Genomic DNA, 25,965 nt, shown 5'->3' on the forward strand with positions numbered 1-25,965 from the left:
CCGTACGGTTACGCATACTTAACCTGTCTCCTTCACCAATTTCGTATACACACATATGCATACACTTGGCTCCCGATTTATGGATTTATACACTAATGTGCGAACACACTATATATGCTTATCTCCAAACATGGTTACATTCTCAACTATTTATTTCAATCAGTGAAACATTCTTCTATAATGACAATAACCGTTTTCACACACTATTAGTATCAAAGCAATTTTCAAGATATTGAAATAATCATTATCGAAACATTCCAAGCCTACATCAGATGATTGTATCACACAAACCATGTAAGATGTTACTCGGCAATTTTCTCATGATAAAAGATGAACTTGGTCGAAGCGAAAGCTTACCAACACATATTTCGAGAAATATATAAGCGAGATATACTCAACTCGAAATCTCAAATGTGTATAGAGAAAGCTATATCGTAACACGACTTATGTCTCAATATAGGAGATAGTAGAAATAGACTTTCCAAGTGATATATGAGTTCAAGTCTCCACATACCTTTTGTCGAAGAAGTTCCACAAGCTCCCCTTAGTAGTTCGTCGTCTTCAAATGATGAACTCTGTGAAATCTAAGCCCAACTACACTATCTATGTACTCGTCCGAGACATCTATAAATAGGCTAGAAATCAATACTTATAGTTTTGATCACTAACATTGACAAACATGCTTGAGATAGCAACGCATGCGAGTTCGACCGAACAGTGCTCTAACAAAAGTGCTCCCATGTTTGAAGTTATAGAAATGTCAATAAGACATTATAGGAAGGGGCAGTTGGTTGGTAGTATTTTCAGAAAGCGTTTTCCATTTGTTTTATGTTTTTAAAAAACAAAAAAGGTAAATAATTGTTTTTTGTGTTTTTTCTTCTTCTTATTTTCAGAACGAAGTAAGAGCTTGCGGAAAGAGTTGCATGTGCAAGAATTGTTTTATCATTATCTTGACGAATCTTTACATTTGATCTGGTTTAGTTGATTTTCCTTGGCTTTCAAAACAATTTTTAAATTTCCTACCAAATAGCTTTTACAAAATGAAAACAAGGAAAAAGGGTAGGTTTTTAAAATAGTAGAAACTGTTTTTAAAAGTCGTACCAAACATGCCCTTAAACTCACTTCCATTTTCTTCAGTAAACTGGGCTTGGGCCATGGTTTTCTGAAAAACATATAAACTATGAGTTAATCACTATGAACTATCCACAAAACTTTTGTATAACGTCTGACATCCTTATTAGTTTAAGGCTCTTGTTGTTTCTTAAATGTTCATTTCGCAACGCTACAAACCTTTGACGCACCCTTTCCCAGAAATAGTCACTGGTCATATTTCTAGTTACAATATGTAGCCAACATTGAATAAAAGTGACATCTTATTCCATAATAATGAGAGGAGAGCCCTTCGGGTGCAGTAAAGATGTGATTGAGATGAACCAAGATGTGGAAACAATTCGTAAAGAAAAGGTTTGGCGTGAGTTTCCTGCCATTCATCTAAAGCTATTTGGATCACTTCTGCTTTAGTTACACCATAAATTTTTCTCGACCAATTTCCCTTACCTTAGCAAGGAAATGCTTGACTGCATGATCAATTGATTGAAAAGTGCATTCAATCCATGGGAATCTCGATTTCCGGGGTTCTCGACCTATCCCGATTAATATCTCTTCCAAAGATTAACACAAGATTGGGTTGATGCTTGAGATTAATATCCCGATTAACATAAAAATCGTTTGAATTTTTTGGAAAATATTGGTTGCAATGTAGGATATATATAAGGAAAAATATGGTCGTTATAATAAAGTCGTTATCTCGTATTACATTAAGATGATCGGCCTTGGTTGATCCGGCGACGGCTAGTCTCATCCAACGACTCTTATTCCACTCCCTGTAAAATTCAAACGATTTCATCTCCAAAACCACACCTTCTCAAACTTAATCTTTTATTCTCAAACTTTTGTAATAAAATTCCAAAAACGAAAATGCCTGCTAGAATTCATGGTCCTAAATTTACACAAGAAGAGGATTTATTTATCTATAAAGCCTATGGTTTTCATACTATATAACATGTTATGCGTGATCACGCTATGTCGTACACGTATATTTGGCAATACATTTTCACATTGTTTATTTCACGGGAACCCCGGAAACCGAGATGCTCGTTGATTGAATGCACGTTTTCAATCAATTGATCATGCAGTCAAGCATTTCCTTGCTAAGGTAAGGGAAATTGGTCGAGAGAAATTTACGAATGGCAGGAAACTCAAAAAAAGAGAGATTAATGCAGAACGAAGAGAGATTAATGCAGTGTCAAAAGAGAGATTAATGCAGTGGCAGATAAGATAGCTAAGAGGGCTAGTCTGTTAAGTCAGATTTTGAATTTCTGAATGATCCTCCTCACGACATACACGACTGGGTTGATCATGATCTTACTGTAAACTCTCATTAATTTTAGCACCCAAAGAAAAAAAAGTTGGATCAACCCGTAAGGCCACATACTTGAAGTACGTGGCCCCTTTTAATTTTAAAAAAAAAAAGAACAACAAAAAGTCCAAAACAGTTAATTACTTAAAAGTGTAATTAAATCTTTCATGAACTCCCTATTTTTTTTCTCAAAAAGTGAAATCTTTACGGAGATTTGGAGGGGCAACAAGTGGTAGGCCAGGGATTGTATAAGAAACAAGAGCAAAGGATAAGGGGAGACAGAAAGGCTTACATGTTAAATTGCAAGTGCACAGTTGTCATTGTAGTGTGTATGTGCAAGAACAGGTCATCTCCACAGGGACTAGGGTGTATAGTTGAAGTTTTTAAGCTAGTTATCTAAATGCAAAATAGTGAAAATGGACTAAAACAATGGCAATGTGAAGGTGGCAGTGAACAAAGTGAAGCAGTGAGTAACAGTGGCAAAAGAAACAAAGAAACAGTGAAACAAAGACAAACAAACCAAGGCAGTGAGCCAAGGGCAATGAACAAAGATTACAGCTACAGATACAATGTGAAACAAGGAAACACTAGGTTTTGAATCCACATCTTGATCCTAAACTAAGGAAGTTCTTATGCAAGATATGTCTTGTTCTTTCATGGAAGACGACAATGAGTGATTTACTAACTAATCTCACTGACTTACCCCTAGCATCAACTGTCTTCTTACAACACAGCTGATCACAGGCTTGTTTGCTCAACCAGTTAACTACCAATTCTAAGGCAATTAAGCACATCCCTTCAAATGGAATGAATTCTTAACCACTATCACTAACTTCACCCCTAGCATCAACTGTATTCTTACAGCACAGCTGATCACAGGTGAATTAGCTCAAATGGCTAATTATCAGTCCTACTTCAGTTTAAACATCACAAGAACAATAACATGTATACTAACTATCCTAGCATGCAATCAAGAGTTTCATCTAAGCCCTAGCAAGTAAATTAGAACATACTAGACATGGTGAACAAATACAATTGAAATTTACAAAATAATTTAAATTAAGAACTAACCCTTGAGGCACTGGCTATTCCAGTCCTCTTGGGTGAAGCACTGGCTAGCCCAGGCATCCCCAAAAACAACACCCAAGAACCCTATTTATACATGCAAACCAAATATCCAAAATCCCCAAAATATAAAATTTAGGGTTACACAAAAAATACGAAATTGACCTTTACCTAATCTTTGAAATCAATCAACGGTCTCGACCCATTCTTCTATTGCTTATCCTCTTCTGTAATTGGTGGTTTGATTTCACTAACTCCGTTTCTCTCAAACCTAGTTTCTAGGTTCACTGTTTTTGAAAAGATAAAAGGGTTGAGAGAGAAGGAGCTAGAGGGTATCATGGTGGTGTCCTTTAGTGATGGCGGGGGTGGCTGATTGATGGGGTACAGTGATGGAGGTGGTTGAGCGGAGTTGGTGGCGGACATGGTGGATGTGATGGTCGCTGTGAAGAAGAGGGGAAGAAGAAGGAAGAGAACTCGATAGAGTTTCTTTTAGGGGATGTTTGATTTAGGGTAAATAGGTTAGGGTTCTAGAGTATTGAGCGGACCCATCGTATTTTGATGCTCAGATGGTGAAAGACGATGGATGAAAAGATGAGAGAATTATCCAATGGCGAGATGGAAATGGGAGTGGAGCGACCGTTGGATCTGAGATACATCAAAACTGACGGTCTGAGATGGAGTTAGGTGCTAAAGTGTTAGACAGGAACATCAAACTTTGATGTACTGGCGATGCTGCGACCATTGGATTCAGATGTGATCCAATCTGACGGCTGGCGAAGGAGACGTGTATGGATATTGGAAATGGGTTTGGGTAAGGGTTTTGGACCTTGGGTATGCCAAGCCCATATCTTCTTTAAGAACAATTCTTCCTTGTTAAGCCCATTTCTAGCCTTTTGGTCTTGTGCACAACATTCCTCGCGGCTTCCTTGCGTAATTCCTCCCGACTTTTCACTACTTTTCTGCTCTTTTCGCTCCGCAATTCATCCAAACTTTATTTACAACCTAAAAATGCAAAATTAATTAATAAAAATATTTATTCTTGATAACAATGAAAATACAGAATACGGGATAAAATGTAGAATTAATGCACAAAAAATGAGTTAAATGCCAAGAAAAATATATAGAAATATGTACTTTTAGCACTCATCAAATACCCCCAAATCTGAATTTTACTTGTCCTCAAGTAAAACAAAACTAAGGAAATCCTACCTATACCACTGTCGCTGGTCTCTCGAATGCATTTAGCGTATGCACTAAGCCTTTTAAACCACTAAGTGTCCCTAGTGGACGAGTTGAAGTCTCGTGAAGGTTTGCTTAGAACGTACCTACAAAGTTCTAGGACAAAATATAAGCTCAGATTCCATGAAATGTGACATGTGCAAGACAGTTTAAGCTCACAGCAAAATGGATGTGTCAATCTAGCTATCAAAGGCACAATCCTAGCACTGCTAACAAATAAATACATGTGATAAGAGTGTAAAGTGTATCTACACATGTTTCTAGAATGACCTGAAGTTATGATTACTAATCACCAAGAGATAGCTTTTAGGCTAAGAACCGAATTCTAAGCCAAGCTAGCTGTCCGGCTTTACGAGAATTGTGAATGTTCACCCAATGAGTTGGTGATATTTCAGTTTACCCGCGTTATACATCGATGGCTGCACCCTCCTTGCTTATTACAAGACTATTTACAACAAAAAGATGACTCTTTACATGACTCTTATTTACATTGATTACTCTCTTTTATTTTTGGAACAAGAGAGAACTATTGTCTTTAACATGACAAAACATGGAATAAATAAATACTTGATATTTTTTTATTTATTTTTAATATTTTTTTGATTTTTCTGAATTTTTCTGATTTTTTTTTTTTTTGAAGAAATAACTTTGATCTTTACAACATAGTGACACTTTTGATACATGAACAAAAAGAAAAACATAATTACATGACTCTTAGCAAGAGGTGGCCCTTATCGAATGCATCCGGTCAAATTTTATGGTTGCTTTTCTTAACGTATCCTCCAACTTCTATCCCAGCCAACCAAAGAACAAGCTAGTCAAGTCTCATTCAGTATTCTAAAGTGATTGGCAATCTAACTTCCTATCAAACACCTTGAAGATCGAGGCTATACATGTGTTGGTAGATTATGCGTGTGCAAGTTTCTTAACACATGTGAATTGTGCTAGAATCAGGGTTCCTAAATATCTAGACTAAGAATCCTTATGTTTACATACATGCACAAGAGTCAACATTTCAAGGTAAATGAGCTCCATTTTTATGATTTTATTTTATTTTTTTATTTTTTCAAAAAGAAAGAGTTCAGTTTTCAATTATAGCATGTGATCGTGGTATCTATACCATACCCCCAAACCTAAAATAAACATTGTCCTTAATGTTTCAAAATATGAAAAGAATTATAACATACGAAGAGGATTATGCTGAGTAGAGAAAAAGGAAAGAGAATACCCGATTTGACGGCGAAAGCAAAATTAGAACTCCATTATTCAAGGCAAAAATCCAACATATTTCAGTTAAGAGTCACATTGGATTAGAAAAATATGTACAAAAGAAACAAAAGATTTAACTAAGAAACTATCTACTAGATTCTATACAAGAAAATTTGGTTTTTTAATGGGATTGGACTTTTTGGGAAAAATTTGGTTTTGTCGGGAGACATTTGGTTTTGATGGGAAAAAGAAAAATTTTGGTTTTTAGGGAAACATTTGGAAAACTTTGGTTTTTATGGGAGAAAAACATTTGGTTTTTAATGGGTTCTGAAAAGAAAAATTTGGTTTTAAAGTCGGGAGCAAGCCCACATTGGTGGAAGAATGCACAGCCCACTAGAAATTTGAAAACAGCCCACAACTCGTGTGAAGTGAAGCCCAACGAATTAGTTTGAATTGAGCCCAACAAAAGGTTTTGAAAAAGAAGAGGTCCAACTGTTTGGGTTCAGGAGCCCAGAAGTTCAGTTTCAGTTTGGTTTTGGGCTAACAGAATAGCCAAAATTCGAGGCCCAGTTGGGCTTAAAAATTGTTTTTCCAATTTTAATTTGGCTCAAGCCCAGAGTTCAGAAATTCAAATTTCAGGGTTGAAACCCACAGTTCAGAAACAAAATAAGCCCACAGTTCAGCTTAAATACAGGCCCACAGTTTAGTTAAACTACAAGCCCAGCATTCAGTCTTAAAATTACAAGCCCAAAAATTGGGTTTACTGATGGGTTTAGGCTTACTAGTTAGCACAGCCCAGCTGCTCAGTAATTGCAGTTGCACATCCCAGTTGGGCTTGGTTCACAACAACAACAACTTCAGCAAGAGCACCAGAGGCTCATCAGCAACAACAACAAGAAGAAGAAGCAGCAACAGTAGGAGGCAGCAAGACAGCAACAGCAGCAACACAGAAAACAGCAGCAGCACCAGAGGCTCAGCACCAGCAGCAGCAACTCCATAGCAACAGAAGACAAACAGCAGCAGCACCAACTACCTGACACTCATTGTGTGTGATCAGTACACAGAAAAGGCAGGGAAAAAAAGAAAAACTGCATAAAGCAGTGCAGTTTGCAGCTGTAGTTGGCAAGGCCAAGATGCTTGACAGATAATATGCAGCTACAGATGCAGATGCAATGAATGATGCAGATGCAGTGAATGGAATGCAGATGCAGTGATGCAATGATGCAATATGCTTACAGCTAAGTTAAAGATGCAGCTAAAGACACTAAGGTTAAGTTAGAGACACTAAGGCTAAGTTAGAGACACTAAGGCCAAGTTAAAGTTGCAGCTAAAAAGCTAAAAACACTAAAAGAGCTAAAACAGTTATACTAAGTTAAGGTTACAGCTAAGTTTGAAAACAGAAAAGCAAGAGCACAATCTTTTTTTTTCTTTTCTCAATTACACAGCACCAGTCCCCGGCAGCGGCGCCAAAAACTTGGTAGGCCAGGGATTGTATAAGAAACAAGAGCAAAGGATAAGGGGAGACAGAAAGGCCTACATGTTAAACTTCAAGTGCACAGTTGTCATTGTAGTGTGTATGTGCAAGAACAGGTCATCTCCACAGGGACTAGGGTGTATAGTTGAAGTTTTTAAGCTAGTTATCTAAATGCAAAATAGTGAAAATGGACTAAAACAATGGCAATGTGAAGGTGGCGGTGAACAAAGTGAAGCAGTGAGTAACAGTGGCAAAAGAAACAAAGACAAACAAACCAAGGCAGTGAGCCAAGGGAAATGAGCATAGATTACAGCTACAGATACAATGTGAAACAAGGAAACACTAGGTTTTGAATCCACATCTTGATACTAAACTAAGGAAGTTCTTATGCAAGCTATGTCTTGTTCTTTCATGGAAGACTACAATGAGTGATTTACTAACTAATCTCACTGACTTACCCCTAGCATCAACTGTCTTCTTACAGCACAGCTGATCACAGGCTTGTTTGCTCAACCAGTTAACTATCAATTCTAAGGCAATTAAGCACAACCCTTCAAATGGACTGAATTCTTAATCACTATCACTAACTTCACCCCTAGCATCAGCTGTCTTCTTACAACACAGCTGATCACAGGTGAATTAGCTCAAATGGCTAATTATCAGTCCTACTTCAGTTTAAACATCACAAGAACAATAACATGTATACTAACTATCCTAGCATGCAATCAAGAGTTTCATCTAAGCCCTAGCAAGTAAATGAGAACATACTATACATGGTGAACAAATACAATTGAAATTTACAAAATAATTTAAATTAAGAACTAACCCTTGAGGCACTGGCTATTCCAGTCCTCTTGGGTGAAGCACTGGCTAGCCCAGGCATCCCCAAAAACAACACCCAAGAACCCTATTTATACATGCAAACCAAATATCCAAAAATCCCCAAAATATAAAATTTAGGGTTACACAAAAAATCCGAAATTGACCTTTACCTAATCTCTGAAATCAATCAATGGTCTCGACCCATTCTTCTATTGCTTCTCCTCTTCCGTAATTGGTGGTTTGATTTCACTAACTCCGTTTCTATCAAACCTAGTTTCTAGGTTCATTGTTTTTGAAAAGATAAAAGGGTTGAGAGAGAAGGAGCTAGAGGGTATCATGGTGGTGTCCTTTAGTGATGGCGGGGGTGACTGATTGATGGGGTACAGTGATGGAGGTGGTTGAGCGGAGTTGGTGGCGGACATGGTGGATGTGATGGTCGCTGTGAAGAAGAGGGGAAGAAGAAGGAAGAGAACTCGATAGAGTTTCTTTTAGGGGATGTTTGATTTAGGGTAAATAGGTTAGGGTTTTAGAGTATTGAGCGGACTCATCGTATTTTGATGCTCAGATGGTGAAAGACGATGGATGAAAAGATGAGAGAATTATCCAACGGCGAGATGGAAATGGGAGTGGAGCGACCGTTGGATCTGAGATACATCAAAACTGACGGTCTGAGATGAAGTTAGGTGCTAAAGTGTTAGACAGGAACATCAAACTTTTATGTACTGGCGATGCTGCGACCATTGGATTCAGATGTGATCCAATCTGACGGCTGGCAAAGGAGACGGGTATGGATATTGGAAATGGGTTTGGGTAAGGATTTTGGACCTTGGGTATGCCAAACCCATATCTTCTTTAAGAACAATTCTTCCTTGTTAAGCCCATTTCTAGCCTTTTGGTCTTGTGCACAACATTCCTCTTGGCTTCTTTGCGTAATTCCTCCCGACTTTTCACTACTTTTCTGCTCTTTTCGCTCCGCAATTCAGCCAAACTTTATTTACAACCTAAAAATGCAAAATTAATTAATAAAAATATTTATTCTTGAAAACAATGAAAATACAGAATATGGGATAAAATGTAGAATTAATGCACAAAAGATGAGTTAAATGCCAAGGAAAATATATAGAAATATGCACTTTTTAGCACTCATCAACAAGTTTTTAGTAACACCGTACCACGATGGGGAGGACCGACCGAAGAAAAACGAAACACCGCCGATTGTATAACGCGTTATACATCCTATTTTTTGTTGGAATGTTATTTTTGAGGCATACTATGTTATCCATCCTTTGTGGTCGTTTGCATAATGGCTATTGATCACAGTCGTATGCGTCAAAAATAATTTCACTTTCTTACTTAACTAAAATAAATGAAGTATATGATAAGAAAGAGTTCGTTTCCACAGAGAGGCAATTGTTGTTATGCAATTTTCAGACTCTTAAGTAACCAAGGGGGGATTTTGTTTATCAATGCAATAAAAATTAATTGAAAGCAATAAAATATGAAAATAATCAATAAGAGGAAGATATTGGTCACGGGATAGTATCATTCACAAACATGTATTTTCATCAATGACTAGAATTGATATTTTAATCTCTCATTTATTAAAAGTCATAGGATACCTTGATCGCAAGTATATCTCGCTAATTCTCTGATTTCATCACAACCACATTAAAAGATGCATATGTGAATTCTTCCTAGAAATCAACCTAAAGCGTAAAAGCACAATTAAGTTTAACTCCCTAAAAGCACTAAGTTCTATGGAATAAGACTAATCAAGGCAATCAAACGTGTAAAAGCACTAATTCAATTTAAGCAAGGTTATGATTCATTTGTGACTAGTAGGATATATCACTACAAGCATTACCCACAATTATGCTACTTAGAATCAGGGATAAACAACTTTTTCGTATTGAAAACCCTAATATAGCTTTAGAAATGAATGCAAATCGGATTGATACCGGACTCAACCAACCAAACAAACAATCAAATCATATGACAATATAAACCATGAATCATAAATAATAAATTATTGAGACAAAACTAATTCATTGAAGCAATATCATATTGTGAAATCAACTTTATCCCATAACCAATAATAGTTGTTTAGCTACTCGAGTTCATCGTATTCAATAATAAAATGAAGAAGATGAAAAACAAAAATGAAAGCAAACCCTAGTCGCCGTTCTCCAAGCTCCAAGTAGAAAATACGTCATCTCCAAAGAAGTAGAAAACTTTCTCTTTTGTAGCTTTTCTGCAACTTCTAAAATTAGGTCCAATCTCCAAAGTCCAATACAAAGATGTCCACTAAGCCCATGTGTGAGAAAAACCTATGTGAAAATACGTCTCAAAAGTAATCGTCGGAAAACTGGTACAATGGCCGGAAGTCAGTCGGAAAAGTATATCAGGTGACCCGCAAAGTCCACCCGATCACCGGTCAAAGTATCAGTCAACTCAGTCAAAGCCACTGAGTTCATGAGTCAACTGGGTTAAGTGAGTCAGAGAGCCAGACCATGAGTTAGCTGAGATCTCTAGGCTGAATGGGCTGAATTGCTTAAGCCTGAACTATTTGCATAGGCCGCATACCACTGTTGCGCCATGACTGCGCAATATTGCTCCCTTGGCCTTGATATAACAACTCCAGCTAGTGAACAATGTTCTCAACACCACAAATCTGCAGCTCCTTCTTGCAATCTCTCATGTTCACCTATCTCAGAGACATTCTCAGATTCAACAGCACCAACATCATCCATTACAATTCAGCTCAAGCATCTGCCATTTCTACTCCTTATAATCTTGACATCAATAGCTTCATCTGCCCTTCTACTTGACCATAGACCATAGCAGCTTCCAATGTCTCAAATCCCATTTCCTCGGCATCAGAACTTCAGCTGCAACTTGACCGTTATTCCCATCTCATCGACACCACTAGCTTTAGTTCATTGTTACAACTCAATCAAACCCATAACTGCAACCACCATTTCAAATCATCACAACCCATTCTGACTTGTTCTCAGCTCATTCTTTTGTAGGTTCAGAATTCCAACTCCATTCCTTGCTGCAACCTCGCTCATCACCACTTGCAATCACTTCAAACGACCAGTGCCTGAGCTCAACAGCATTTGAACTGCACCTGTAATTATCCATGACTTCATCATGAACTCTTTGGCACCAGTTCCACCTGTAATTCCATCTGCCATCTCTCAATAAACGCCAGTCTTCTTCCTGCAACTCCGAACTCTTAAATATCAATGGCACCTGCTTAACCACAAACCCATATCAAATTCATATACCACTAGAACCACCAAAAACTACCATCTCATACACAATCAACACCAACACAGAGCCATTTTAGACCAACAGACACCCTTGCAATTCATGCCAATTCTTCCACCAGCAGCAACAATTTCATTCCCTCGCAACCTAGGCATACATCTATCGTTTCTGCAACACAACCAATGCACCTGCAAGTCCCCTTGTATCTTTACGGCATCAGCTCCTGATTCACTTCCATATCCTGCTCAGCTGTAATGCATCAGCATCACTGCCTGAACTTCAAACCACCAGTGTCATAGCCTGCAATCTCCTCAGCTCGTCACTGACCCTTGTAATTCCTCTTCCCATTCTTCTCAGCTTCTCAATCCTGAGTCAACAGGAACAGCATCGACAACATCCCTGCCATTTCAGCTCTATCACCTGCAATGTTAACTCCTAACATACATCTAGTTGAGCATCTCCGCAAACTCATATCCATCAGAACCAATCTTCTCTGCCCTGTAACCCCAAACTACACAACTTAACTCATTCAATGTGACATCCTGCGAATCCAGTTTAATTACCACCAGTACTTGGTACCCCTTCCCTGCAGCATCGTTTCTCCCCTAAAGTTGCAATCGGAACCCATTATTCATTTCAGCCTTGCCTGCAATGCACTAACTACTCTACAGCACAACTCAACTTCAGTCTGTTGCAGCAACCACTTCACATCTCAGAACCAACAACTAACCCAGTAGCAACTTCAACAGCATCACTCATTCAAAGATTAGCAATCTGGCTAACTCACTGCACCACCACTGACTTTAAATCAGTCTTCCTAAATCTCATTTACTTGGCAGCTTCAGATCCATGTCCACCCCCAGTTGCAATCACTGTGCTTCTTAATTCCTTGTAGCAGTGTGTTGCATCTTCTCAATCTCTCAGATTCCACCAGTTCAACCACCAGGATCGATCTTCTCTGTAACATCTTGAGCTCCAATTTCCTGTAGCAAATTCACCATCAACACCATCTTGTAGTTGTTCTTCTCAGTGTCTGAATCTTCTGAATCTTCATCTTCATAAACAATTTACAACCAGGAACCGCAAAAATCCATCAAACCCATTCTTTCATAACTTCAGATCATCTTCTCCATCTATTACACATCCATTACAAACCCATCTTCAAGAACATCTATAATTCGACAGCGACACAAATTAGGGCAAACTCCATTTCTTCTCCATTTCTTCCATAATTCGAATCAACAGCTCAATCATCTTATTGTTCTCTCCATTTCGATCTCAAAAATCCTTGAATCTCCTTAATCGAACAATCACAGAGACCCATCTCTTTGATCAGTTTCAATTCTTCATCTCTGCCTCAATTTCGGTTCAGAACCAGCTTCATCTACTCAAATTCAGATGGAAATCGACTCAGACCTGCGCTTCCCTTTCCTCTCTCTCAAATTCATTTCAGGTGAACAATGATAAGAGAGACTCTGAATTTTAGGTCGTGTAGGAATGAATGTGGATATAACCAATGTAGTCAATATCGTCCGTACCGGCCGATATATCGGCGATATTACCGGTATCGGTGGTAGAGCGAAACGGAAACAACAATATCGCGATACGATATTTTGCCGATAATATCGGCCGGTAAGGACGAAAACGATACCACCGGTCTTCCGGATCTTCCCGATATTTGATATTTTAGGAATTTGTTGTTGAACATTAGGGTAAACATTGTTGTCAACCATCAAAAAAAACTAGTTTCATAGTACTAGCAGAGATTTGATAATCAAAACCTCAGCCCACAAACAATATCGATTAATATTTTATCTTGATTTGGTGGTTTTATGGTTAAGATTTGGTACATAGTGAAGGAAATATGAGTTTAGAAGATGACCCATATTTCCATTTATCATGTATTGTTTGATTTTAGAATATTTTCATTCAATGTATTTACAGGACTTACACTTACAGAAGCAAAAGAGGAGATGAGTTAAAAAAAAGGAGACGGACAGAGGTTGAGAACATCTTTTTCCTTTTCTTTTCTTACTTTATGGTTTGTTAACTTAACAATGGGACACTTGGACTTTTGGGGATGTGCCAGCTTGTACTACACACATATCACCATTTGGGAAAAGAAAGAAAATTACACACGTACATAAAGCTGGCTTGTTTTCCCGATATTTGAAAGCATATTCCGTATCTTGTTGTGTTTGCATCCCGGCGTGCGCTTCAATGGGTGTTTAAATTTTGTTGGCTGGTATACCCAATAGTTAATAGTTAATACAATGTATGTTGTTTTTGAAATAGTCCGGGAAAATAAATTGAGTACCTCGTTAACACGGTAGCAAAAATTTTAATGGGTATTTATTTTTCACGGAACTATATATTATGATGGATAACTAATTTTGATGTCAGAACTATATATTATGATGAATTTAGAACCGATTTTGTACCGATATTTGAAACCGAAATCTCCCCGGTACAATGTTGTACCAGTGTACCAGTCCCTGGCCGAGACAAACCGGTATCCGATATTAACTACATTGGATATAACCACCCTGGTAGAGTGGATCAGGGCCAACCAACCCATACAAGGCTTGTCGGTTTAAGATAACCGACAGCCTAATTCCTTTCTCAACACAACTGTCAGTTTTGAGGAACTGACAGTTCATTCTTCACCTCCTTCTCTCACACCTTAGCCCGCTCCAAGTATAGCTCTCATGTGAATTGACCTTTGTGCTCCTTTTCGCTTCAAATGGTTAATTTCTTCTTCTTTTGCTCATGATGACTCCAAAGTACCTAAATAACTCAAAAGCACACATAAGATACATAATCTACATGAAAACTCGCAAAGAAAGCATAAACAATAGATATAAAACTAGGTGTTTATCACACCTATCAAATTCCACCACACTTAGACTTTGCTAGTCCTCGAACAAATCAAACAAAACTAATTCTAAAACATACATACAACTCTGTGTCGTCGAGGCTACGGTCACACTTAGCATGTATAACAAGCCTTTAAACCCCTAGGTGTCCCTAGTGGACGAGTTATAGTCTCGTGAGGGTTTACTAGGGATATACCCACAAAACCTATTTTTCCAACTTACTAATTCTCCGTAATGATAGCATCCAATGCGCTAAGAAGACAGAGAGATTTTGCACACTAGTAATAAGAAGTTAGACACATAAATTAACATAATCTCATCCTTAAAAGTTGAGAGAGAAATAACCATCCCTTATCGAAAGAAATTTGGGTTCGGAGTGATCCAAAGTCTCGACTCTGCCTCACAAGAAAGGGTTTTATGAAGTTGCTCTCAATAGTAAATAGCTTTTTATGGGTCACACATGTGTCCAGGTAGGAATGAAGAGAGAATCATATGACACGTTGAATAGTAGGAAGGCAAAACCCTCCGAATTGTTTTGAAACCCACATCTTTTATCATTTTTGAAAACCTTTTTTTCTGACGATCTCTAATAAATGAAATCAACCACTTAACGAAGGTGGGAATATGCTTACTTACCTCGTTATCCGTTCGACATGCAGTTAGCACCACTCTTACATCATCCATAGAAACGTCTTTTGTCTTCAATCCTTGTCTTCATCTTCGTCTTCATCTCTTGATGATGAAATCTCGAACTTCGTAGAATCTTGATAATGTAACTCTTTTCTCTAATTCCTTGTTGCTTGAAACTTCATTATAGATATTCCTTCTTTCCATTGGCTTTATGAAGAACAAAACTAAAAACAAACTATACAAACCCAATTTTTCCTGTCTCTTTTTTTTTTTTTTTTTGTAAGATGCAAGAAAAATAAAGTAAATATAAAATGAAAACAAACAAAATATTAAAACTAATGATGAACCTAATAAGATTTTCTCTTGTCTCTTTTTTTCTTTTTCAATTTTTCTTTGAGACAAGAGAAAATAAAATACACAAAAATAAGATAAAAATGCAAGTACAAAGGCCATGGTGTAAGTACTTTACCGCTTGATTCTTCACAATTTGTATGTCTTGATATCATAAACTTCTCGAACTTTCATCCTTGATAATCTTCTCTCTTGTACATAAAGTCTTCAACTTGTAAAATTCTTCTCCTTGTCTTGTTGCTTTACTTGAATCTAAAATCTGCTCATTTATGTACCGTTGCTTGTAAACCTTGAACGTCTTCAACTTTCCTTCGAATTTGTGATGCTCCTCTTGTTGATGATGATAGTGTTTCTATGGACCTGTTGGTGTAGAGAGAGATAAAGTGGATGGTGCTAACGGCGAACAAAAATTACAAGTGGTATGTAAGTTAGCAATTCGATGTCACCATCATGATTGATAAAATATCACTCAAGAGATCAAAATAGTGCTTCTATTGGTGGGAGGTTGGGTAGCTTACCATTCCACCCGGAATTAACGTACGGTGACACACACTCTAAAAGCATATATTTAGACAGGTACAAAGAATTGAAGGTCGGTGCCTCACATTATGTAACATGGGTAGTCTCCACTATAGGGGACCACAAATCTAATACCGAATTCATTATGCACCTCATTTGACACTGGCATGGTTAAATCCAACTTTAACTCTCATACAAGTAAGAAACCCGATCATGTTCTATGTCATCTCTAAGTTCAGTCACTCTTATGAGAATCTCGATGTAATCTTAGCGACATGTATACTATGTGACTCTAAACTAACTACAAGTTGGAGTTTTTTTATTCACTAATTTACACAAAAGTTGAAAATTTTGAAAAATTTACAATGCAAATGCTTAACCACTCCCCCACACTTAAACTTTACATTGTCCTCAATGTAAATTGAATCATCCAAAGTAAGTCAAGGTGGGAAATCCTACATGATAATGTGACAAGAAATCATAAAAAATAAATGCAAGACAAGAAAAACTAAAAACAAGACAAGAAAATAAAAATAAGACAAGAAATACTCATCTTATGGGTTGCCTCCCATTTAGCGCCTGGTTTAAAGTCGTCAGGCCGACTATCTCCTTGCTTTCTGCGCCTTAGCCAGCTTCCAACACATTATGGAAATCTGATTGAATGGTACTTGGGTGTTTCCTCGCCTCAAAGTTGTTGAAGTGTATGACTTCTTCATCAAACTCCATAGTCAAGGTGCCATTGTGGACATCAATCTTCGTTCTAGCGGTACTCAAAAATGGTCTACCCAACAGTAAAGGTGTAGACGAGGATGAATTCACATCACTCATGTCTAAAACGTAGAAATCCACTGGAAATATTAGTCCTTTTACCTGCACCAAAACATCCTCAACAATCCCTTTCAGGTAAACATTAGATATATCGGCAAGTTGAATAACTATGCCGGTTTTCTTAAGAGGACCAAGGTTTAAAGCATCATAAATAGAAGTAGGCATAACATTAATAGAAGCTCCTAAATCTAACATAGCTTTTGTAAACCTCGTTTTACCAATTGTGCATGTAATTGTGAAACTACCGTGATCCTTCAATTTAGGTGGGAGTTTCTTTCGAAGATATGCCGAAGCATTCTCCCCCACACTCATTACCTCATTACCGGTTAACTTGTGCTTGTTAATGCACAATTCCTTTACACACTTTGCATAACGAGGAGATTGCCTAATTACTTCAATGAGTGGAATATTCACTTGGACCTTCTTAAAAACATTCCAAATATCCCTATCTTGCTCCACCTTTCTATTAGCTTTAAGGAACCTGCCAGTAAAAGGTAGAGGAGGAACATAAGTAGGAATATGATTTTTAGAGTTGAAAATAGGTACCTCGGAAGTTTGGGGGAAATCAGCATCCTTTTCCTCCAAAACTGGTTCCTTTGCGGTTCTTCTTTACCCGAATCAGTAATTTCAGGTTGCACAAGTCGTGTACCACTTCCAAACGTAATAGCATTGACACCATCTCTTGGGTTAAGAGGTTGGGAAGGGAGTTTCTCACCATTTTGTGCATGCAACTGATTAATCTCTTCGGCCATCGAACCAACTTGTGTTTGCAAGTCCTTGACTGCACCCTCCGTTCTTTGCATGAAAGATTTCAGCAACTCTTCCATATTGGACCCTTGATTTTGAGGTTGTTTTTGTTGTGGTCGGCCAACTTGTGATTGCAACTCCTTAATTGCATTATCCGTTTTCTGCTGATTTAAGTTCGCTAGTTGTTGATTTTGCTGTACCACGGACATTAGAGCCTCCACCAAAGTAACCATCTTTGCCAATTCTGAATTTTGGGCTTGTTGCGGTTGTTGCACTTGCTGTTGGAACTCACTCGGATGGTTGTAAACAAAACTTGTACTTGCAACTTGCTCGCAAGTGTTGGAGTAAATACCATACGGCTGAGTTGAGAATATAGCATTGACATGCTCTACGTTCTCATAAGCTGGGCGTGATGGTTTTACAATCACTGCTGCAATTTGTTGCATCATTGCCATCATATTGCTCATTTTTTGACGTAATTCAATAATCTCGTCAACTTGATTAACTCCCTTGGTAGGTGGTTCTGATCCACGACTTGAAATTTTTTGAGAATTTGCTGCCATACTCTCAATCAACTCTCTAGCATGTGTCACCGTCTTGTTCATAAGTGCACCACCACTTGCAGCGTCAATAAGATTCCTATCACTTGCTTGGAGACCTTCATAGAAGTATTGGATAATCATTGCGTCACTAAATTGGTGATGAGGGCAGCTTGCCACCAATCTCTTGTACCGTTCCCAACATTCATACAACGATTCCCTCACACTTTGTTTCATCCCACAAATCTCCTTGTGAATTTGAGTCGCTTTTGACGCAGAAAAATATCTCTCCAAGAAAAGTTTCTTCAACCCATTCCATGTCGTAATACTACCAGGCGGTAAGTAATATAACCAATCTTTAGCTGCATCAAGTAAAGAGAAAGGAAAAGCACGCAACATTCCTTCATCTGCATTAGCCCCATTAGGTATCATATTTGTCATCAACCATTGAAACTACATAAGATGCTTGTTCGGATCTTCCCATACACATCCATGGAACTTTGGTATTTGACTGATCAACCCTGGCTTGATATCAAAAGTGAAAGTTGCTTCAATACACCATTGTTGTTGATCCAACTTCTGAGAAGCTAGCTCCTTGAGTGTGCGATTTGCATCACCCATTGCTTCTCCCAGTTTATATTTCAGTAAGGTTCCTGAAACACAATTCTCAAAACGAAATTAAAAACAACGTAAAAATAAGAAACCAAAACTATATAACAAGCCGATGCCTCCCCGGCAGGGGCGCCAAATTTGATCGCAGTCGTATGCGTCAAAAATAATTTCACTTTCTTACTTAACTAGAATAAATGAAGTATGTGATAAGAAAGAGTTCGTTTCCACAGAGAGGCAATTGTTGTTATGCAATTTTCAGATTCTTAAGTAACCAAGGGGCACTACACCATATGGACTGTTTTGAGACATTATTTATGTTGTTATGAATTTAAAAGACACGTATAAGTGTCTCAAATCGTACATCCGGAATGGTTTGAGACACCTAAAGAGACACTTATAAGTGTCTCTTAATTATATAAAGCGACACCTTTTAAACGTCTCTTAAATTAGTTAGCGACACTTTTTTATTGCGACAAGTAAATTAATTAAGAGACGTTTATTCGAGTAGCCTTAGTTTCAAAGGCAACACCTAGATATCTGTCTCAAAATATTTTGCCACATATCGATTTTTGTTTCATTCATTTATATCCGTCTCAAAATTTAATTAGCTTTTAAAAAAAATACTAATTTTCAATTTCGAAATCCTATAAATAAAATTCTTGCACCTGCACATTTCATTTCCTGCACCTGGATACAAGCACCTATCCAACCATTTCATTTTCCATCAAAATATGAGAGCACAATTTATACATGATCAATCTCACATCAATTACATATATGTAACATACTCAAAATTCTACAAAAAATATCTACTTCTATAATTGCAAGTTTCTCTCTACAATGTTGGATCAAAGTTGAGCATATTTTGGTACACGTATTGAATAAAATCATATTTCTTCTAAACTTGTTGAACCTAATATCACGGGACTTCATCTACATTATACAGGAAATTAAGAAAGGAATTACCTACAACCTGTTGAATCCCAGCTCTAGGGAACAAAACACCTATATCCTTTACATTTTGTTTGTAACCTGAAGAAAACAAAATCAAATGAAAAGATGTAAACACATGAGTGACAACCTTGATGTATATATTCAGTCAATCAGTTTAAGATCAGACCGGGACAAGTACCAAATGTAGAGGCACCTTCTATAATGTCTCTCAAATTCTATTTAAAACCGTAACTTGTAACTGTCATGTGCCAAGAATTTACTGTTATCCGACTTCTTACCTAACTACTTCTTTGGCGATAGACCCAATAACAAGTTCATTCACAGGTCATCTGCGTAACACACCAAACACAGAACAATGTTCAAAACCAAAGCCAACAACAATGACAATATATAATAACAATGATTGCAACATTACCAATTTGGTAACTCTATGAACCAAAACATATCAATAGCATTATAGTATTTCAACTTACACATGATTGTGAGTTCAACAAAGGCAAACTGAGCTTCTGCTTCCTCGAGACTGAAAAAGAAACATCATTTATATTAATAGATGAGAAACGAAAGTAATAACACTCAAGACAGCTCTAATAGTGACTACCTGTCCAAGCATATGGGATCCTAAGAGTCATTCCAAGAACTTAAGCTTCTTACAGTATATGATCCATTCCTGCAGTCACCCAACATATTAATTAAAACTTAAGTAAATGATCCTTTCCTGCAGTCACCCAACATATTAATTAAAACTTAACCATGACCATCTCATTCAGAGCCATCCATCCTGCAATACACATATACTTCAACTCGTGCACCATATCATGTGAATACCAAACACCGTCTACATGTATCAAATATAGTTCCTACCATAAACATAAAACAACTTTGATTATAATAGAAAATTAGAGTTCAAGACTATACCTTCCATTGTGTAGGATAGAATTGGAGAAATCAGACTGCAAGAACAAAAGTGTAGGATATAATTGGACCTGGGAAATACCACTTGTGAACAACTCTCCTTAATGTCCACCAACCAGCTGAATTAAGTAAAAAAAGATGCAAAGCAAAGTAGTTAATACTGAGTAAAAATAAATCCTTTTCCCTCCTCCTTTATCCGGGCTTGGGACCGGCAGTGCAAGCATTGGCGGAGTTAAAAAGATTTTGGTCAAACACCAAATTAATAAGATATATTATATTGAGTAAATATAGGCAGTTACGGACCCCAAAAACACCTATCCTCATTGTGCTAGACAACACAACTAAGGCTGAAACAAACAAAAAAGGACACTAACAAGAAAATTCTTAGATGCAACAAGTGGAATTTTCCATGTGCTAGTGTCGAACATGTCCTTGCTGCACAAAAGTAAAAAATATAGCTGAAATAACAAAAAAGAACAAAAAAAGAAAGAAGGAAATACTACTGTTCAGTGCCAACTGGGTTGCTATGCTTGTGTTGAACCTGTCACTATTGAGCAAAAGAACACAACAAAGAATCAAACTAGGAATATATTACTTCCTGATTGGCACCGATTGCAACCTATCTGCAGACCAGACCACCCAAGCAGGCATTTCTAGGTCCCTCAAATGCACCAATCCATTTCCTTGTGGTGCATCCCATACTAACGCAGACTGATAATGCACTTGCTCGATAAGAACCCTCTTCTCTGTTGGCATCACCTTTCTAGAATGACAAATATCGCCGCCAGCGATACACCCTGATGCAACAACTTTTCCTATATTATCTAGCATTTCAACTTGCAAGGAAGGAGTCTCATTACTTAAACTATCGGCATGATCCAGGCTATCATCACTTGGGTGACCAAAAAGAGAATTAGACCCTTTTTCTGGGCTGGGAGTGCCTACACGAGCTGATGATGTAGGTAGGTTGCTTGCGTTTCATGCAGTTCAAAAATGATTATATATTAAATGCTGAAGTTGGATATGCTTGATAGACACATTTTTGTGTCTAAATTGTCCTCAATGTCTGTTTTGTTGGAACTCGATTTTTGTACTAATATTGTGTTTTTATGTATTTTTAGGAAATAAATATTGTTGAAAAATTCGGCTCGAAAAGTTGCTCGGAGCAACCCGGAGGACATTTGCTATACGGACCCTCACTTTGGATAAGGGGTAACCTAATTACTAAGGGGCACCCCATTTCTAGGCAGCTGCTAACCGCACCCCAGAACCGGATAGGGGGCAACCATTCTTCTTCATTTCAAATTCATTTTTTGGCGGGAAGAAGAGTTCACTCCTGGCAGTTTTCTCAATCGGATTTTGGATGGGTTAGAGGTAGACTAAATCGCTGAAACTTCATGGGTGGACGTGATATAGCCTAAAAGGCTTGGTATGGGCCTTTGGTTCGATCCAATTTGGCTGGATATTCCGCGAGAAGCAAAACAGGGCAGTACGTGCATGGGAGAGTTATTTCACGGGATTACATGAGTCTGAACGATTTCTGAACATGTTTGTTGATTCGAGCAACAGTTTGGAGCGTGTCAGAGGTAAATAAGGTAGATTAAACAGCAGAAGACGTGTAGGAAAAGGATTTTTGGAAAGAAAATATTCCGAGAATATTACCCTTCACTGCCGAATAAAGAGAGATTACTGTGAGTTATTACGCAGGATTTTCTTCGCCTGTTGAGCATAGATATCATCCTTGGGTAGCAGAGAAGCGGACGGAGAATTTGGGGAGAGTTTTAGAGCACCACAGAGCTTAAACACCAAAGTTGCAGAGCTGCCATTTTCTGCTACTGCATTTCTTAAGAACACGAAGAACGGACTGCCAAAGACAGTCGTTTACGGACAGTGACAACGACGCTTAATGTGGGTCTTAGAGCAACAGTATCAGTGACACATACTGTGGATCGTAGTTCTCTGGTTTGTAACACTTATAACTGTTACAAATCCGGTTTTATTGTATTTCTCATATTTTCATCATTTGTAAACCATTTTTGAGCATCAATGAAATTCTTTGAGAGGTTTTCCAACATGATGAGCGGCTAATTCTCTCACAACCAAGACAATGAGGAAGCTATTTACGCATGAATAATTGGTAATTATTTATTCTCTAATTTATAATTTATAATTCACTCAATCACTGGTTTTGCAGAGTTTTTAATTGTTTGCAAAAAATTTCTTCATTAGTTGTGATTCAATTAGATAGGTTATGCTTTGTTTAGATAATCTATGCTTAGGGATACAATTAATTTTTGAGAATTTTCCAGATTATTTGTGAATTAAGAAACAAGAGTCTTAAAAGATAATTAGAGTTTTGGATTGTTTACCATAATTTATTCATGTGTAATAATGAAATCAGTGTCTTGGTTGTTTTCTAATATCTTGAAGTCAATTTTGTAACAAGTTTTCTTTGTTTTTAAATTTTTATTAAGTCTAAAATTCATTGCCTTCACAAGTCTTAAAACAACCCTTTTATCACTATCTACAACAACTTTGAGAACACATCAATGCTACTTCACGAACAACAAGTTAAAATTTACCTTCACTGCGCTGCCCAAGGACCCAATTCAACTTCAATTTTGCTTAGTTTAAGTGCATTTTCGTCATCTCTTTGGTGAAGGGCAGCAGCTCCAATTGCTGCCATTTCAACTTGCTTCTTTGACATATGAGATGAGTAGCCACGAATACCACCATTTTGTTTTTTTTCCAAACACCTCCTCAAGTTCATCTGAAATCACATTACTAGTGCTGGGATGCTTTCCTTTTGCTTTGTTCCTTTCATAAACCTCACTTACTTTGTTCTGCATTTTCACATACTCTCAACATTATATTAGAATAATGATGAACTTTTTATCCTATTACTATATGCAAAATCTGCAAAATCTACAAAATCACCCACCCCTTTTTTATAGACGTCACTAAACCTATCTTCTTCATTCATCCAACCTTTGTCACCTACTTGCACCATTCTACAACAACACATAACATAGTATGTCAATCAATGACCCCTCTCCAAGAAACATAACTGAATATCCATACATATAAGTCATTCTAACAGATCAATAGAGTACAACTTAAAAGTAAAATGACATGCAACGTGGAGCGACAAAATAAGTGATGGTATATAAGGCAAGCAAACACGTATAACTCATGTTGCTTGCTGATATATCTATACAGACCACACAATCATATCAGAATATGAATGACGAAGTACACGAATAACACATGCTCATCCAGATGCCATTCAAATGAACAAAATGATAACAGAACACGAAAACAAAAAAAACTGACTCAATATATCAATGCTTGCATCAACTTTTTCTTCAGTACCCCTTGCACAAATTCAATGCTTGGTGACATCATTTCATCTATTAAACTTTTATCATTACTAAGTTAAACTCACTTTCTCATTCAGATAACAAATTCTGTTTACCCAATTTGCATACAAAATACGAATAGCTTAACTCCAATGTGCATTTCACAATAAAATACAATAATTCAAGTGGCTGTAGACAATGGATCACCTCACAAAATCTTAACAAGAACACACTATCTTAGCAGCAAGTACATAATCCATAAGAAGACAAATGCTTGTACAGAGAAATGAATAATGATCCCAACCAAAAGTTAAGGCTAAATAAACTAAAGAGCATTACTAGGAAAACCAAAATGCTAATGCAGTGGACTTGATGTATAAAGCAGCACATGATCACACGTTTGAGAATCAAACCAATTTAAGTTAGTTCTAATTGACGAGGGGTTAATAGTAAGACAAAAATGCAAACACAATGTCAAGTTTCAGAAAGTCCACTACATTAAATAGAACAAGGGACTGAACGGGTACCTATTTCTTTCATTTGCTTAAGTTTATACTTTATACTAACAATTAAAAATTTCAGAAAAATAGTTCAAGTTTAGGCACAAACTAAAGGTTATCATTTTCCAAGTTGCGTTATGCAAACAACGCTCTTAAGAAAAAAACTTAAGCCAGAGTCATAAAATAAAACATGGAGCTGAGATTTTTGAGCCATGGTGGGAGAAAATGATGTGCAACGTCCATAAGAAAAATTTAAGTCTTTGTCTAAGGGTGGAATTTGAATTAACAAAGCAGCTCACTGGAACATTTTGACAAAAGGGTAATGGGCTAGATTCGAAATTCAGTGCAAGACTTGAATTAGGCATGAAAGCGAAACTTAAACAGCTCCATAGCACTTTAAATCTCAAGTAGACAATTCATGACGTTTCAATATACAAGGATTAACCAAAAGGAAGTATAAGGTTCCAAACCAAATTATTGTAGTGCAAAAATTACTGAAAGCATGGGTAATTGGCAGGAAATTTCTAAGCAGCATCTACCAAACTTATGATTACGAAAAACACCCAAATTTCTAAGATGCATGCATGAGTAAGCTAACATGAACTTATGCATCAAATCTGCTTATAAATATACTCCACAGTCAGAAACCAAATAAGAAAACATCAAATAGAAATCACTTCATGAAAAGAAAATCAAAACAAATACCCAGAAAAACATGATATAACAATCCTCTAACATGATATAGCAAAACATGAGACAACAATCTTCATGAAAAAAATCATAATCCAGCAAAATTGACAGACCCATACTTCAATGAACCAAAATATATAGAGAGAAAAACAAACAAGTACTAGATTTAGAAATTATACCTGAATCTTCAAATATTTGTACTTCCATCTTCTTCTGAAAGTGTCAAACACAAATAAAAAAGAAATCAAATTTCTAGGGTTTTACTTATTTCAAAAGGAAAAAAAAATAGGGTTAACAAATCAAAGTTATTTTGATTTCTCTAATAGGGGTTTTTAATACCTTATAGAACTTCTAGGAAATTGATTCCACGAATTCAATCTTCTTCTTCTAAGAGTTGATTTTTTTTTCTGTACTTCTGTAAAGTGGGTTTTCAATCACTTTAGGTTTACAAACTCTAAATCAGTTTCTAGTTTCAATCAATCTAGAGTAGTTGATCTTGGATGTCTCTCAATTTCTCTCTGATTTTTGGCTCCTCTCTGGATTTTTTTGGTTAGTAGCAGGAGAGGAAAAGAAAAGAAGTGTAGAGAGAAGAAACCGAAGATAAAAGAAGAAGAAAAAAGAGAAGAGAAGATATAAGGAAAAAAAACGTTTTCTTTTTTCTTTTGTCTTAAAAAAATATTTAATTAGGGAGATATTTTTGTTTTGGTCTCAATAATGGGAGGGAATTGGATATAAATGGTGGGAAACTAGAAATAAATGGGGGGAAGTGAATGATTGGTGATTGAACTTTAATTGAAATGATTTTGGTGTGAGATAAATGTGAATGGAAAATTGAGGGGGAAATTAATGTGAGAGAGGGAATTTTTGGTGAGAAAGTTTGGTTTTGGAGGGAAATAAAATAGAAATTTTAAACTAATAATAATAAGAAGAAAAATAAATTATAT

At 37.0% G+C, this 25,965-nt stretch overlaps 1 long non-coding RNA gene across 2 annotated transcripts; it reads right to left on the minus strand.

Annotated features, from left to right (window-relative positions):
- Positions 1 to 20,768: 20,768 nt before the first annotated feature.
- Positions 20,769 to 25,635, minus strand: LOC113309421. Of its 2 annotated transcripts, XR_003340589.1 has the most exons (5): positions 25,361 to 25,635; positions 25,201 to 25,234; positions 23,414 to 23,483; positions 23,055 to 23,315; positions 20,769 to 20,907 (listed from the first exon to the last, which is right to left on the minus strand). It is a non-coding gene; the product is annotated as an uncharacterized LOC113309421 (long non-coding RNA). The 2 variants fall into 2 exon arrangements; XR_003340588.1 differs by lacking the exon at positions 20,769 to 20,907 and having other exon boundaries at positions 22,913 to 23,315.
- Positions 25,636 to 25,965: the final 330 nt, after the last annotated feature.

This window comes from Papaver somniferum, chromosome 9, assembly GCF_003573695.1.
Source record: "Papaver somniferum cultivar HN1 chromosome 9, ASM357369v1, whole genome shotgun sequence".
Classification (NCBI taxonomy): Eukaryota; Viridiplantae; Streptophyta; class Magnoliopsida; order Ranunculales; family Papaveraceae; genus Papaver; species Papaver somniferum.